Genomic DNA, 17207 nt, shown 5'->3' with positions numbered 1-17207 from the left:
AGTGTACCCCAACATTTAACTGGCGACTGGATTGCACATAAATATCCGAGTCCAAAACAAAACTACATGCCAGGTTGCAGTAATTCACAAAGACGTCATTTACGCAATTTGCGAATGCGACCAAGTTCAACATCGCCACCAAGACCACCAAAATCGTTGGAACACCAACAAAATACACTTAAAACAAATGCTTTGAGGCCACGTTATGGTGACATATTTGCAAATCAACCTTTTGATCCAAAAAAACATCAACCAAAAGCACGTTACGTACCGGATGGAGCGGAGACCACACAATCAAAGAAAACTACTGCACATCCCTCATGCAGCGGACTTTGTGGCAGTTTTCGTAAAAGTACGGCAGTAAAATTTAAAGGTTATTAGAAAGAAACAAGATTAATTGAAATTTATTTCATTTTATTTTTTTATGTAAATTAAAAATATCGAAACATTTAACAATATTTCGAATTAGTATGATACGATATCCTTGTATTTTAAAATAACGAAACCGATTTATCATTGTTGCAATTTGAAATGCTTTCGCTTCATAATACGCTTCGGTGCAGGTTCGAATTAATGCGTTAGTTCTTTCTTACTAATGTCAGTAGTTTTATAGGCGTTCTCTTTAATTACTATATTCATTATATCTTCCTTACAACAACTATTAAAATACATCCGGTTAATTCCTTTTAAATTTTTATGATTATATGTTTCGATAAATTGCGCGAAATTTGGTCCTATCTTCAAAATTATGAAAATGAAACAATGTGAATAGATTCTGATAATAATAGCCCAGTACCACCTCCACTACCCACAAAGGGCATACCACTCTCAGGTGAGTTTTTATTGAATCATTATTAAAAAGTATAGTTTTTCATTAAAATAAATTTTAAATGAGTTCGAAAAATGCTTTCGAATATCGAATTGTATTTGATGTAATTAGATTTATATAAAACCGGCACTATATATATACATAACCAGCCTTTTTATATATAGTATATGTAAGTTTTAATAAAAATCCGCCTATGTTAGTGTATACTAAAGCCTTTATAAATATGTATGTCTTTATATATTTAGATCGGATGTTATTGTAAAAATTTATTTTAAATCTATATGTTTTATATGAAAATAATTAAGCAATTATTAAAATCATATTTTGTTTTAAGAAAAGCATAAACTATTAGTTAAAACAGTAAGTGCTAACAGTTTTGCCTTTCATAAGTTTTGCTAATAATTATTAGCATAATCTGCAAATAATAAGCCATGTCTATAAAAACAGATTTTTTTCAAGTCTTACCATGGACATAGTTGAAATATTTCTAGTTATTCTAAAATGTAAAAAGCACGAGTTTTTTGATAAAATAGATTCTAAATTATTGATTTGAATTGTTTTTGATTATATAAAATATTATTTTAAACTAAATAATATGGTACATGGAAAAAGTCAAGAACTTTCTCTTACACCATATTTTACTGAATATATGGAGAAACAAACAAGTTCAGATAAGGTGCAGAGAAGAAAATGGATCAAAACATAGACTAATTTAATATCTGTTAAAAAGAAATAGGAACCCAATTCTCGGAACCCCTCTAACTCTTTCCTCTCAAAAAATTCTTTCATCCATAAGTCTTAACATTTATTCTTAATGAATGAACACATGCACCGTAAAATTCTCTCTTAAATTTAATTATAAATTAATTATAATTTAATTATAAATTAATTATAATTTAATTATAAATTAATTATAATTTAATTATAAATTAATTATAAATTAATTATAATTTAATTATTAATTAATTATAATTTCCCTTGAGTTACTCATAACGTTTCTTGTAGGATTGCCTAATTTGTTTACTTTCTTAATTTTTGTAGACGTATAAGTCTTTCACTATACTATTGTTGATGTCTGATCAGATTTCTGAGATGTTTTAAGGCTATATCTTTTTTATTTATTTAATTGCCATTTCAAATAAAAAATTAATAGAAATACTTTTAATTTTGTTTTGTGAGTTACTTATGGATTTTCACGGATCTAGATTCAACAATTATTGTTTCTTTTTGCATATAAATTTAATAAAAATTAGATCTCGTCACTGAAAAATAATTCCATCTGAAAAATTATCACAATTTTCGTAATAAGTTTTTAACATTTTACCATTTTTGATGCGATCTATATGGCGAAACATAAATTCAACATGCCATGGAAGATAGTTCCTCCTATATGCGTATATAATAAAAATATTATGCGTATGCTATATACGAAATTCAATAAAGAAATATTGCTACTAAATTATTTTTATTTATTAAAAATTGAAAAAAAAGTATTGGAATTAGAATAGAATACAATAACACTTATTGTATTATAAATTTAATGAACTATTGTTTCTTTATAAAGACTTTATGTGAATGATTTATAATTATTATTATTATTATTATCATGTTTGAGGATTTTACAGTGCGACCTTGAGATATTAGATAAATTATAATATGGAACCTACATTACCGAATCATTTTCTTTTATCCTATAAAACATGCTTATCGAGTTACTACTATCGCTTATGCATCACTGCCAGGCAAACTTTCAGCATATATATATATATTAATTACATAAAATAAATTAAAAATAAAAACTTAGGTAATAGTTCACATAAAGTCAGTTATGTTCTTAATTATTTCATTTGCATAAAATCTTTAAAACAAAAATGAAAGTCTTAAAAAAGTGAACTCATCACTATACTAATTTAATTAATTATATTGCAATTAATGCTAATTACTGACTTATCCGACTTGATTATTTTACAACTCTCTTATTAACTTACAAGTCTATAAGTCGTTATTTATTAGGATTATCAAATCAACTGTTGAGTGGTTGTCGTTATATGAATCTCTTATGAAAGAGAGAGAGAGATAATAAAGAATAACCATAACAGTGAATTGTGAATTATAGTTTCTTATACCAGTAATAAATGCAAGTTCTGGAATTGATTCAATGATACTCAGAAAGTGTTAGGTTCAATTGTGCGCTAAATTAAACAAATTTAATATTAATTTAATATTGTGACACTGACTGAATTAATAACTTTCTCAATTAGTATTCAAACCGGAGTACTCAAAGAAGATTGCTCACCCACTCAATTTTTATGGCCACTTGACAATATTTCACAAGATCAATTGTAAAGAATCGTTCATGTTATAATTATATCATGTTTTGTAAAAAAGCAAAGCATTTGTATTAATAATTGCTATTTATGATAGTCCAAGCAATTATTATTATTTTTGCTTAGTTGACCCCATTTAAGCTTTAAAGCCGATTTATGCGCAATAGGAAGTAAAAAGTTGCCTATTTTAGTAAGTGACTAATTTGTCCTTAGTACTAAAAATGCAAATTACTATTATTTCAGAAAGAATGGTTTGCCCTTCTAGTAGCATTGCTTTACGTTGTACGTGCTTTGACTTCTCACAAAGCCGCCTTCACAATATTTAAACAGTTTGGCACACTTATGACATGTACTTATCCTCTTCAAATAAATCTGAGCAAAAAATGTTCTATTTTCAAAAAAAAAAATAAAAACATTTTGTCAGATATTCGGTTTATGCAAATCTTTTGCCTTCATTTAAACACAAAAACACAACAAAATTAGCTTCAAGGAAAATGAAAGTGTAGCGAAAATATTTTTGCTTTGTTTACCACTAATTTAACCCATTTTCTTGTAGTTTAGTTTTGTTGAGTGGCTGAAATCAATATTTCCAATAGCATAAATGGAAGCACTCTTTAGCATATATTTCAATACAAAGTGTTTGTGCAGGTTGCGCCACGCAACTAAAATAATAGTCTAAGCAATTCCAAATAAAACAAAAAACAGCTGATACTAACTGAACGCGTTGCCATGGTCAATAACACAGCAAACAACCCAAACAACCCAAACAGCCCAAACAACCCTGCGGCAGAAAACCTTAATAGACCAAAATCGAAAAACTAGAAAGACAGACCGCAAATTTAGCAGTGAAAATGATTGTTTTGGTTTAGTGAGTTGTCCAATATTAGCAATTAAAGAACTGCGTACGGAACACTTTTATGAATAGAAAAATTAAAAAAATATTAAATTTTATACTACCAACAAAATTGTTATAATTCAATCATGAACTCAATTTTAACTAAAAGAAATATTTAAGTGCTTAAAATCGTTTAGATTTACTTATTCAATTACAAACTCGTAACTTTTTCTTATGAATGAACAAATATACGGTTTTGAAAATTTTACGCCATATCAAGAACGTCCCAGAAATGGCCTCCCGCGTACCATTGATAATCATAGAATCACAAAGAGCTTCCAGAATATTAACGATAAGCGGCAACTTCCCCAAACTTCTCAAACTCAACAGACATCGTCACATGCGAAAAATAATAATGCAGCCTATAAATTACATCGCAGTTGCAACAACCTGAGCAGCACAACTGCTGGCGCCGCTTCAGTAACCGCAAAAAATGCATATGAGTTTCATGATGTGCACATGTGGCGACAAAACAATGCCAATAGAATACAAAAAAATGCTTCCAGTGAACCCTGCAACATACCCAATTGTGGCAAGATACTGTGGATCAGTAGAGACCCCAAAGCCAAGAACCGAACTCCCAAACAGCATGTAGTTGCGAATCAGTATACCGCACAAGAGTTCGCATTTGCTCCGCCATCACACATTAGAATTCGTACAAATGCTCAGGGCTTGCCGTATACTCCACTGCCAGAGCAACGGCAGGCGTACTTGGCAAATCAGCACGCAATCGAGGCGGTCATACCTTTGGTAATAAAGAAGCACAAGAATTCAAGTTAGTATGACACACTTTAATTTTAATTGCGATTTTAAGCCAACAAAATACCGAGCACACAAAATAATTAATAATATTTTTTTAGTTGACGAACATTTTCAGCTTTTAACAAAAGTTATTATCTTCAACAATTAAATTTTTTTTTTTTAATTTTGTTATTTTTATTAGTTTTTATTATCTTGACTCTCTGACAATTGACTGCCTCACGTTTCGATGAAGTAGTTTCGTCTTGCACTTTAATTTAGCACAGCGGTTTACTATAACCAGAAAATCTTATTGTTATTACTACTGCTGCTGTTGTTGTTGTTGTTGTTGTTGTTGTTGTTGCTGTGGTTAGTAACGAAGAAAGTAAGCTTAATCGTTTAATGAACTCATTTCTCTCGCTTGAGTACCAGAAAATGGCAGACACCGCATATGTACATTGAGAATTCGCTATCAGTAGCAGAAAATATGAACGAATATAAATACAAGCAAATTTTTCAGAAGCCACTCTAAAGTTAAAATATCGAATCCACACCAACTCTATTTATACCCTACTAAATACGATTAGTCTGTCACACCGGTAATCTTCACGTAAAAAGAAAATGTTTAACATTATACAATAATATTAATATAGGTACATACGGCTGCTTCGAAGTGTGACAATAACAATATCTTTTGCTGAAGTCTTTTGCTAAAGTCTAAAGTTTTGATAAAATCTCTTGCTGGTCTCTTGCTAAAATCTCTTGCTAAAGTCTCTTGCTAAAGTCTCTTGCTAAGTCTCTTGCTAAAGTCTCTTGCTAAAGTCTCTTGCTAAAGTCTCTTGCTAAAGTCTTTTGCTAAAGTTTCTTACTAAAGTCTCTTTCTAAAGACTCTTGCCAAAGTCTCTTGCTAAAGTCTCTTGCTGAAGTCTCTTGCTAAAGGCTCTTACCAAAGTTACTTGCTAATATTTTGGTATCACTGTTGGAATCTATCAAATATTATTTTACAATTAATAAGTCTTATGTATATGCGTAAAATTCGAAATAAATTAATTTTGTATAAAATTGAATTTTTATTAAAAAATTGAAGAAAATAGCGATTTAAAACCAATGGTACAATTCAGGAAATTTTGAAATTACCTTTTACAACAAAATAAATTATAGTTAAATGTATTAATGCCTTAATAAGCATTAATTTATTAGCAACTAATAAATAAAAATGTTACTAAAAAATTTTGTATGTTTTCAAACTATGTATATGTATATTTTCCACAATTTTGAAATGTACGAAACTAAGTCTAGTAGAAATTTTTTTTTACAAACAACCAATGACAGATGACTGCAATATTCGTACAAATTTTAAATAAGTTTCACAATAGATCGCCTATCACTTTGGTAACATTTTTCTCTGCAGCCTCGTAGATGATTAGAGACATCATACCTAGTCGGGTAGACAAAAAGAGTAGTGTGTGTTCTTGATTTGCATACAAATTAGAGAGTTTAGCAAGAGACTTGTTGTTTTTTGCCGCACTTCGGAGTGTCCACCTTATGTATATATTTGCTTACTTCGTTTTGCCAGCTTTCTTAACTAGGCAAATTCAATCTTGCTTAGGTAAAATACTTACTATAAATATCCAATAACATGTAACCCATCATAGCTTAGTAAGGCGACTGTATATTATAAAGGCTGAATTTTTTTCAAATTCTAAAGACAACTTCCTAAACTAGGTATTCTTGCCGAACTCATTTTGTTTTAATTTCATAGTAATTAAATCAATTAGCGGTCATCATTTAATATAATAAGCCCATTTAACTTAAAAGTAAAGCTGCTGGTTTAATCTTAACTCTACTTGGGTTTAGCGATAGCAATGATATAACCAATTATAAGTAACAATGATGTCTTCTGAATAAAAGTTAAACTGAAAATACAGTAAACAATAAATATACCTATATAATATATATATATTTATATAACATATATAAAGGATATATGCAAATATGTATATATATTATTAATATATAAAAAAGACAGCTATTTATATAAGATAATTTATGGTCATATTTGACTGAAAAATGTCCATTCAAATATTGATGATTGGTGATATTAGCCTTCTTCTATAAATATAATCATTTACTAAAGCATAAAAAGCTTTCAGTAATAATATTTCTGGATTAATGAGACTTTTGATTTGCTTAAGATGGTTGATAACGTTTGATCAGTACATAAAGAATCCAGTCTCTTATATTTTTCTTAATAAGTCTATGAGATAGTGCGAAGAAAGGATAAGAACCGCATGCAATATAAATCCTTAAAAATTAATTAAATTATTTCCTTCAAATTACTCTAAATTTTTTTACCAATTTATTTTACTTAATTACTTTTACTTGATGCTTACTTTTCCCAATCATGAAGAATTATATAAATATTATTTGAACATATAAATCTCAAATAAATCTAAACATTGCGATGACCTTAATTTGTGACATTAAATTACACCATTCACGGTTTATGTCCAGTCATAAAAATGGGCATAAATATTTTGGATTATCCATGTTTCACTTTCGTTCGATTATGTGACAATTGCTAGAATTTTCATCAGTGCCAAACGCATCCTGTGGATAAGAATGTACTGCATTCATGTTAATTACAATTTTACAGTATTTTTTTGACAAAAGACCATAAAATTTATCTGCTCCTGGAGTTGCCTTCGTGTCCTCACATTTTGCTTCATGCATTTTTTTTTAGATTGAAGTTCATTTCAGATCTACTTAATATGAAGCACTTATCGCTTAAAAATCTCTAACATTTTGATATTCTCAAATTAAAAAATGGTGTTCAGTATAAGTAGTAATATTTTTCGTAGTAATAGTTTTTGTTAGCTCAGGAATATTAGTCCAACAGGCAATGTGCCAGATAACTAAGGATACAAAAATAAAAAAAAGGTTTCAATGTCAAGAAAAAAAACCATTATGTAGAAAGAAAACTTTTATAAGGACGGTCTTTTAAATTTGGTTAGTTGACTGTTAAAATCTTATTTTGATATTTTTTTTGGCCATGTATTATATTAGATAATATTCAATTACATCACAATCGATATGAAGCTCTTTCTGGGTCATATTTTAATGGATGTGAAAATGTGAAAAAATAGTGCATAGGTTCAAAATTTTTTGAGTGTAGTAATGAAGTTCTAGATAAATTGGAGAAAAATGTAAAAAAAGACAAAATTAATAAAATTATTAAATCCAAAAAATTGTTCAATTTTTTTAATTAAGTAAATGTTTAAACTAACTACACAGTTGTTTCCGATATCGCTAAATATCCATCATCACTAATCTTCGGAAATATCTATTGGTGGTGTTTGAAAACAACTTTTTATTAATTTGTCCGCATATAGTATTTAGATTACACCCATCAGATATTGAACCCTATCAAATTTGAAGCAAGTATTAGCGTGTTAACATACAATTTGAGCTATTCAAATTTAGAGTTTGGACAGCTTATATTATTTATTTACAAACAAACCGTGCTGCTACTGTATAATTAATTAGAACTAATTCATAAGCCAAAACTATATAATATAACTTAATCGTTATTAATTGTTATTTATAATAGAATTATCTATACTATTATAGTATGGTTCTATATATGTCGTATGGCTTTCGATTAAAAAGATATATACTACTGTTGATGTGAGTGCTGCCAAGGCATTTACAACACAACAAACTAATCAGATTACGCATTTTGGGTCGTTCAAGCAACTGATTAATATCAAAATGCAAAATTTTTTTTATATGAAGTTTTTGAATCAACTAAGCAACTAATCAGTTGCCTGAATACCCCTAATATATATTATATATTGTACTTACATATAACAGTACGAATTTGTATATATAAAAATTTATATATAAAATTCTTAATATATTGTTAATCCAATATCTTCAAAATTATAAAAAATTTTCTTTTTATTATATATTATTTTTCTGTAATATGGTTTGAGTACAGTTTATTGAAAAAGAAATATTTTAAGAAGTTGATATGTAAATAAAAAATATTTATGTTAATAATATCTTCAGTATATATTTCATTTTTAAAGTATTTGTGATACCTCAAAAAATTCCTCAAAGAGAATGATATCTTAAAGCAAGTGCTGAGAGTTTGTACGGCACCCCTGCATAAATGAAAGAAATACTTAATTGGGCAGAAGAAGTAATACTCAGCGAAGTAAGTTCTAATAGGTTCTGTAATTACGAAGGTGTCTAAATAGATCCCTAAATTGAAAAACAAAATCATTCAACATGAAAATAATAATAGTATTATAAGCCTTATACGAGTACATTTGTCTTTTATGTTATGAGTCGAATAGATTTAGTTAATAATTTATTTATACTCGTATACTTGCATATATCTATATATGCTATGTTATGAATATATGTTATCCCTATGCTGGCAATACATTTATAAGTCAATGGAGTTAATCGTAAAAGACTGATTCTACAGTCTATCTTAACTTGCGCCGCCCCAACAAGGAAACTACTAAAATGAGAAATTATTAAATTGCATTCAATATAGAATCAAGAAATAAATTTGTAAATATAAATATAGTATTTAATAAGTATAAATAAATAGTAAATAATTAAGTTGTGAAAGGCTTTTTTATTTATATAGCTTCAGCTAACGTCTTAAATAGCGATAAGTAAATCAAAACTACTTACAAAATACATAATATCCATTGAACATTTCAGTCAGTTTAAGGTCAAAGGTCATAAGGTTCTCAATTCTTAAGACGATCCATTTTGGTTGTGATGATGTCAGTACATTATTGAACAAAGTTTCGATAAGATTCTCCTGTTAATTCGATAAATTAATTTGTCTACGATTTCCACCTCAAGTTTACAATGCAGAGAAGTGTTTTTAACATTACGTAATGTTTTTTCAGACCCCATAGCATGGCAACAAATTATTTTGGGATGGTGGCAGTATAAATTGTGCTACCAAATTCCCACAGTTGAATGTCCTTCATTAGAGCTAACTTTTCTTCTGTATTATACAATATCATTATCACAATTTCAACTGTTAAATAAAAACAAATTATGCATAAAACAGCATTATATCACACTTTACGTTCTTACCTTAAATTACATAGTGAATATTATCTTTATTATGCAAATCTATTCCCTAATAGATAATATCTAGAATTTATTCACATTAATTGGCTTAAAACGAGACCGCGACAACTTAATCTATGTTTACTATTAGTTTTTGCCATGATTTTGCATAAGTAAAGTTATTTACATTTTTTATTCAAATTTCTACAGTAATTACTTTGTCTTTTAAAATTGCATTACTCATTATAAGTTATTTTATGCATTAATTAAATTAAATAGAATTATTTATTTTCTCAAACTCATTCCACAAAAATTATTGGAATAGATTGTAAAATTATCTTAATACTGTTATTGGTTGCTAAGTTGATAATTAATTGCTTAATAAAATATTGGTTTTAATTAATTAATTAATTCATAATTTATTATTTAATAAAATGATTAATGCTTATACATTTTTAAAGAAAAATCTTGTTTAAACCATTTTCCATTATATCTTGAATAAATCAATATATATAAAAATAAGTCCATAATGTGCAAAATAATTTTGATTGAATGATAATCATTACAAAGCAAGAGATTCTTCTTTAATATATAACTTGAACTTAATTTCTTCAATTTATTTTAAATTAATTTTTCTTGAATGACTTTTTATATGTAAATTATTGTATAAATGAATAGAACATTGAAATTTTTTTTAAATTCAAATATTTTTAATAAATTGTTATTACGACCAATATTCAATTAGTTTTTATATTTGTTACTGGGCTTTACTGGGTCGTTTATTCGAATATTTTAAAATACTTTTCGCCCCCATTTCCATATCTAGTCAGGTCCATATTTTTAAAAATATAACTGCAAAACAAGTCCAAACCAATTGTTAGCTATATGACACTGCAATATCTTAATTATTTTATATTACATCCATGGGCGTACCCAGGGCCGAAATTAGGGAGAGCGCTGATATACTAATATGATATGATTATGTATTTTAAAGTGCGCTAAAAAAAAAAAAAAAAAAAGACACCCCTATTTAGTATTTTTTTCTTTTCCTTTTTGGCTTATATTAGCTAGTACATTTTACCCCTAGTTCATTGAAAATTTGAAAATTAGATTTTGTTCACAAAAAATGACAAATTTTAAACTACTCTCCCGCCCCTACCCGTGTACGCCCATCACTACATGCTGTATTGAAAAAAACATAGTACATTTCGAATGCTCTTGACAACTTTACCAATATCACAATTGACAATACTGTTTTCGGTACTACTATGACAGGTTTGCATACATCAGCATACCATGTTTAATATATTTTATTACTTTAGTCTTACTGTCCAACCTTGATTTGAGCCAGGAGGAAATAACAAGGTCAAAATTTACTGATGACATGAGGAGGTCCTCAACGGTTGAAATTTTGGCTTTCATTCGAAGGGCGGAATATCTTCTGTTCGGTTAGGGTCTATAGCAGAACAAAATATCAACTATGGTCGCGGTGCTGCGTTTGGAGCCGGAACGCTGTCCATATCTTAACCTATTTAGTCTTATAAAAAACAAACATTAAATTTAATACTCTTATTTATTAAAATATTTTTCCTGTTAAGATCGTTTAAGAACTTCGTACTATATTTCTGTTATGAAATATAATAATTGCTTAATAAGTTTGTGATGCCCACACCAAATATTTTTTCAAATAATTTTTCTGATATGGCAACATTTTAAACTGAACTTTAAATTATTTCTCTGATTTGGGAAATTTTTTATTTTAGTTGCTCTTAACTACAAGTTTTTGTGAACTTGCAAAAAAATATAAAAACAAATTTTGTGAGTTGATTAAGTAAAATTTCTTGATAATAACATAAAACCATTTCTGAAACAAAAAAAAGGAATATGTAAACTCAGCAGAATAATATAAAATGATTCAAAAATGGTTTACTCATTTTTGTTGTAAGCGTATGAGTACCGTAAAGTTCTGATTGGCCAAGCCACAAATAAAGTAACTACTTTCGATCTGGAAATATATCTATGGTATTATAATAAAAGATCTCGAACTAAACACGAACGAACTTACTTTTGCTAGTATTTAATATTTATTTCTGACAGTTTCAAATGAAAATTTGGTTTCACCAAGCAACGTCTGTAATTACAACAGACGTGTTCAAGAGCTTGGGATTCAACAGATTTCATATTTCTAAATTTGAAAAGATTTTGTGCTGAAAATTTACTACACAACATAACGACTTTTTCCTTTCCTTTATTTTTCAACGTTTTCAGATTTATTTAGGGAGACGGGGCAAAATTTATGACCTATTTATGTCCCAGACATCGGGGTCTATGGCAGTAATATGTTTAAGTTAGACAATTAAGTTGTTTTTATTTAAAAAGATAAGAATTTATTGTCTTCAAATGAAAAGATAATCATTTTTACCTTTGACATCCTTATTCAAATCCCATTCAAATCCTCTCAAGGGGAGGAATTTTTAAAATATTACCAAAATTATTTGGTAAAAAAAAACGTTTTAAGAAATATTACCATTTTTTGACACCAAAAAAGGAATTTAGGAAAAGATATCTAAAGCAAAATTTTTATCTATTTATTTTTGCAAGCTTGCTAAATTAATTCATGTATAGATAACAAAACCTCATGTACTAATATTTCTATCCACTTAAGGTAATAAATGACCGTTTATATAGCTCGAACTACATCTCGAGGGATTTGGGTTTAAATTCCACTACGGTTTGGTCCTGAAAAATGCTTTAAAGAATGTTTTAAAAAATGCTTTGTAACTCTGTTTAAAGAATAAACGGATTGAAGCTAGCAGTTATTATATTTGTGCAAAAATGATATATTCTTAGCAATATTTTACTTAATTTCAGATTTTAACACAAGACCAGATTTGACTTTCTGCTATTTTCTGAACTTAAATTATTATATCCCGAAAGCTGTTTTAAACCATTTTTGGTGCTTATTATAAATTTTAAGAAAGGCATGAGTTTTTTTCAGTAAATTTAATTCAAAATCAGTAAATTTACCAGATATTGAGAAATGAAATAAATTATTTTATTAAGGTCATATGTTCAAATTTTTGAAAATAATTTACTTTTTTTCGCCTTGAAAGATATATAGTTAGTGCATATCGCTTCCATTCAGTATTAAACGGAATAAAATCTGTAAAAACAGTTTATTATCAAAAAGTGAAAGATTTATTTAGAAATAAAAAAAGGAGGGAAAGTAACCTTTTCTAGTTATTTAAAAACGCTTCTACCGTTTTCGATTGGTTAATCTGGGGTAACTTTTTTAATCGAGATTTATTTTTACTGCATTTTCATTTTCGATTGGTAAATCTCGAGCGAAGTGTATAACACTCGAAATCAAATCATAACAGTTTAGATATAGCAAAATTACCCAGCCAGGATAGCAAGATTACCCTAAAACTAACATTTAATTTAAATTTAATATCTATTTCGTCAAATAATAAATTGACATTATACAATTTTTTGATAAATAAGAATTAAGTCATGATAATCTGCAATTTAGGTAGTTCTCCCTGTGGAGAGCTACTCAATTTTTTAAATTAGGATTTTATAAAAACATCTGAAGCGGCTTTTTCCTTTTCAGTCTCGTAAAAATTTTTGAGTGGGACATTAAATTCGAAACAAGAGTGTTGGGTTGAATTTGTATTCGTTTATAGTATTTTCAGGCTACCTTTTTAATCTAAGGTCGCGATGGATGTTAGTTACATATAATAAAGCGTTTACTATTACTCGTAGAAGTTTAGACTGAAATCTTTGAAGAATTTCGATGTTGCATGTTCAGGTTGTTTCCCATAGTTGAATGCTATAGGTCCATTACTGGTTTTAGCACACTTTTGTATAAACATGTTTCGATATATGTACTTTTAAAAATATACGAATGTTTACTAAAACTACTACAAAAATATTCGATTGGACAATAAAATTTGATACATCGAGAACAAAACTGGATAGAATCCAGATATACAAATCGAAAACGTCATAAGTTAAATTTAAATTTAAATTTTTCATACTCTAGCTCTTAGATATTTATTTAATTTTTTTAACATCAGCCTAATTGACTTATAGTTTGCCTGCAAATTTTTCACGACATTGATTAACAGTTTTAAAAAAAAAAATTATCAAAAACCTTTCTGATGCCTTACATTTTTGCTAAAATTCTGGACATGTTGCAAATTATGGAAAAAAATTTGTGTATTGTTGAAGAATATAACACAAATATTACGATAATAAACCCTTTAGATTATTTTCGTATTCTTTCAGGTAATTTCAAAGAACTAGATACACAGCCCATAACTTCTATAACTCGAACTGTCAGTTTGCAAAGAAAATGTTCGACTTATGGAGACTTCGAGTTAAAGAATTTTTTTGTAATTGTATGTAATTTGTTTTCTAAATTCTGTTTCACTCTATTTAGTTTGAGTTATGGGTAATTCGTTATAGAAGTTTGACTGTATATATATGTATATATATATATATATATACTATATATTCAAAGTATCAGTTTGCAAAGAAAAGGTTCGACTTATGCAGTTAAAGAATCCTGTTGCACTCTATTTAATTCGAGTTAGAAAAAATTCGAGTTATATATACATATATATATATATATATATATATATAATATTTATACTAAAACATACATAATGACAATCTATTAGAAAGCTTATTAAAAATGAAAGGAAATGAAGCATGTACCACTTCAAAAAAGAACAGTCCATACTTTCATTATAAAATTATTTTTAAATAATATTTCTACGGGTATACATCTAAATATATTAATTATCTTTTTTAAACTTTATTAATGGGTAATTTTTGAACTACCAGAAAATGTTTAACATTCAAAATATGCTCTTGCCTTAAACCCTACTAGAGTGTGTGATTAATTCACGCGATCGCATTCCGAAAGTCGTCAGTCGTGTAGAGTGCAGAACGACTTACGCTCATTTGTACTCATCGCAAGCAATGATTTTGCGAGTTTGAGATACAAATTCAAGCGAAGCAAAAAGTATCTGAGCACGTTTATGAGCATATCTCGCAATTATTACAGTATTTTTTCAATTAAACAAGGCAACACATTGCTCGTGACTTCAGTTAAGTTTCAGTTACCCGCGAGTTACAATCCAACCTCGAGCAACGAAAGTCGTTAGTGCCGTAGAAATAGTTTTCGCTTTCACAGTTCCACGTTAAGTAAACAAAAAATAAAAGTAAAAACGGAAATTCGAGAAGTAAAAGAAAAGTAAACGTGAATGTTTACCTTTTAATTAGTGTGAATTTTTCTAAGAGTTCTCAAGTCGTTTAGTCGTTTAGTCGCAGTTCTGTCTGTTGTGATATCACAAGACGTTCCGCAAGTCGTCAACTTCGCAAGTTACGATTAAAAATTTGCGCTGCAAGTGCTGAAAGCGTTTGAAATTTTCCTCAGTGAAAGTGGAAATCAAGTGTCGGTTTCTTGTTTTATTGGCCCGTGAACCCGCCTTGCATTAAACAATTCCATTACCCGCAATTGCCGTCAAGCTTTTCATGTAAGTAAAATTGTTTTCTTGGTCTTCGGTCAATTAGTTTGCTTGATCGAACTGGGTCAAGCGGCGCTTATCAATTATTGAAGGGCAAAGCGAAAACCAACAACACAGACGTTTAATTATGATTAAATCTTTTTCGGAGAATTATAAATCATTTTGTGTGTTCTAGTAGGTTCCTCTTCTATTCGAAACGCTTCGTAGGGTTGAACGACGTCTTCCAATAATAAATCTATTTTTATACGAAAATGTGTCATCGTTGCTGTTATGTTCAATGTGATTTTGATTAGTGTATCAAATTTTTGAAAAGTAAACAATACAGTGCCGCAATCAAGAAATTGGAGTTTGTACAACGCCTTTCGTAAAATATAATATATGTATGTTTTATATCACTAATAAAAATTAAGTTAATAATTGAAAGTGAAATCAAAGTCATCATAGAATAATTGAAATTCAATTCTTCAATTAATTTAAAAAAAATATAACCGCAAGTATTTAGTGACTAAACTACTCGGTATATGCACAGAGAAGATAAGTAGTTTTTAAAGCTTTTTTAACCACTTTGTTTAGGGATGTAAAGTATAAGATTCTAAAGCATTCGAATCTATTAAGTACAGCGCCTCATCAATGTTATCTAGTTTCACGTTTAAGAATGCGCAATACGTCACTCCAAAATAACTTAATCTGCTGGGGAATAACGATCAAGTTCTTCTATTTAGTTACATGATTAGAGAAACGAACTATAAGCGAATTTATCTAATGATAATAATAAAAAAAACAACATTATCTAGTTTTAGACTTGAAGGAACAAAATCTGATGCTCTAAAGTAGTTTAGAGTAACTTATCTGATCTGTTGGGTATAGTATATTAACGAACTACAATTTTTAAGAAAGTTTTTCTACAGTTAAAAATATTAAGGTTATCTAGTTAGATTAGAAAGACGAAATATAATGCTCTAAAAAGTAACTAACTCTAAATCATTCCCAAAGAGATGCTGTTCGTGCACTAACTGTTAGGGTTTTCTAACTTTAAAGAGGTTTCTTAGGTCTGGTATATCAACGGTGGTAATATAACGAGCCAATATTTTGGTTAATTGAGCTGTGTTGTACAAGGTTGCCACTACAACTTAATTTAATCTTAATTAATATAATAGAAATAGTGACAATTCAATGTTGTGACTGAATTTCAAGCATTCGCAACCGATGGGTATAAAGACAGATCAGTGCTTAAATGGGTCATATTAAAGGTTACAAAATAAGAAGTCTTAAAGCTTAAATAAATGAGTATAGTAATATGTTACTACCATCTGGTTACAAATTAAGAGAAAATTTAGGGTTTTGAAGCATTTGAATCCGATGGGTATGTCGACATACAAATGCTATAGTCATCTATCACTGTGCTCACTTGATTTATGTTAAATACTTTAAAATGTCAAACTTAACAGCACTCAACAGGTAATCACATGGTTTTGAACTAACTCTAAACCTTTTAAATAACTGTTTCAGAACATTATATATATTTTTTATCTTTAATCATGAAGCTAGATACTATTGGAATATATTCAAATTCAAATACTATAAAGTTTTACGATTAAAAATATGAAATATAATGCTCTACAACAACGGTTAACTATGCAGAGCTGTCAAGCATTTGTTTCAGGTGGGTACAGTGATAGATCGCTACTACTCGTATCAAGTATGTGACCATTTAAAGCAATTAATTTAATTGTTGTAGTCAGTACTCAATGCTATTTATTATTTTATGAATATCAGAA

This window comes from Teleopsis dalmanni, chromosome 2 (assembly GCF_002237135.1).
Source record: "Teleopsis dalmanni isolate 2A chromosome 2, ASM223713v2, whole genome shotgun sequence".
NCBI classification, from domain to species: domain Eukaryota; kingdom Metazoa; phylum Arthropoda; class Insecta; order Diptera; family Diopsidae; genus Teleopsis; species Teleopsis dalmanni.
Note: the sequence above shows the minus strand (reverse complement) of the source record.